Genomic DNA, 1,545 nt, shown 5'->3' on the forward strand with positions numbered 1-1,545 from the left:
ACCAATTAACATAGAGGAAAAAAGGAAACACATCACATTTGAAGGTTAACCAGTATACAAATATTCATACAATTAGTTTTTGCAACGAATTCTTCCAGCTTTAGGAATTCCAGACGTAACTATTTTATCCTTGGGTTAATTTAAGGGCATTGAGGATGCCAGAAAACCAATTAACATAGAGGAAACAGGAAACATATTACAGTTGAAGGTTAACCAGTATACAAATATTCATATAATTAGTTTTTGCAACGAATTCTTCCAGTTTTATGAATTCCAGACGTAAATATTCCAACCTTGAGTTAAGGGCATTGAGGATGAAGTAACGTATAGGAAACAGAAAACCCATTGCATTTTAAGGTTGATATGTATACAAATATTCATATAATTAGTTTACGCAACGAACTCTTCCAGTTTTATGGATTCCAGACGCAAATATTTTATCCCTGAGTTAATTTAAGGGCATAGAGGAAACAGAAAAAAACATTACATTCGAAGGTTAACCAGTATAAAGATATTCATATAATTAGTCTTTGCAACGAATTCTTCCAGTTTTATGAATTCCAGACGTAAAACTTTCTGCAACGAATTCTTCCAGTTCTATGAATTCCAGACGTATAACTTTTTGCAACGAATTCTTCCAGTTTTATGAATTCCAGACGTAAAACTTTTTGCAACGAATTCTTCCAGTTTTATGAATTCCAGACGTGAAACCTTTTGCAACGAATTCTTCCAGTTTTATGAATTCCAGACGTAAAACTTTTTGCAACGAATTCTTCCAGTTTTATGAATTCCAGACGTAAAACTTTTTGCAATGAATTCTTCCAGTTTTATGAATTCTAGACGTAAAACTTTCTGCTACGAATTCTTCCAGTTTTATGAATTCCAGACGTAAAACTTTTTGCAACGAATTCTTCCAGTTTTATGAATTCCAGACATAAAACTTTCTGCAACGAATTCTTCCAGTTCTATAGATTCCAGACGTAAAACCTTTTGCAACGAATTCTTCCAGTTTTACGAATTCCAGACGTAAAACTTTTTGCAACGAATTCTTCCAGTTTTATGAAATCCAGATGTAAAACCTTTTGCAACGAATTCTTCCAGTTTTATGAATTCCAGACATAAAACATTTTGCAATGAATTCCTCCAGTTTTATGAATTCCAGACGTAAAAATCTTGCTTCCTTGAGTTAAGGGTCCAGAGCATTCCATATTTCACGACAAGATTATTGGGTCATGGTATTCTGAGGATGGCAATTATAGCATCTGCCACTTCCAACTCCTAAATGATGATGTGAGATTCAGGGATGAAGAAAACGGGGGCTTCAGGAATTCAAATTTCCGAATGAAAGGAAATCATATGATTTTACCCGTGGAGTCCCTTTTCGGGGTTCGAAATCCATAAAGTCCTTTTTCGAGGTTGGAAACCCATAAAGTCCTTTTTCGGGGCTGGAAACCCATAACGTCCTTTTTTTGGGGTTGGAAACCCATAAAGTCCTTTTTCAGGGTTGGAAACCCATAAAGTCCTTTTTTCGGGGTTGGAAACCCA

The sequence above is a fragment of the Palaemon carinicauda genome, chromosome 26 (assembly GCF_036898095.1).
Source record: "Palaemon carinicauda isolate YSFRI2023 chromosome 26, ASM3689809v2, whole genome shotgun sequence".
NCBI lineage: Eukaryota > Metazoa > Arthropoda > Malacostraca > Decapoda > Palaemonidae > Palaemon > Palaemon carinicauda.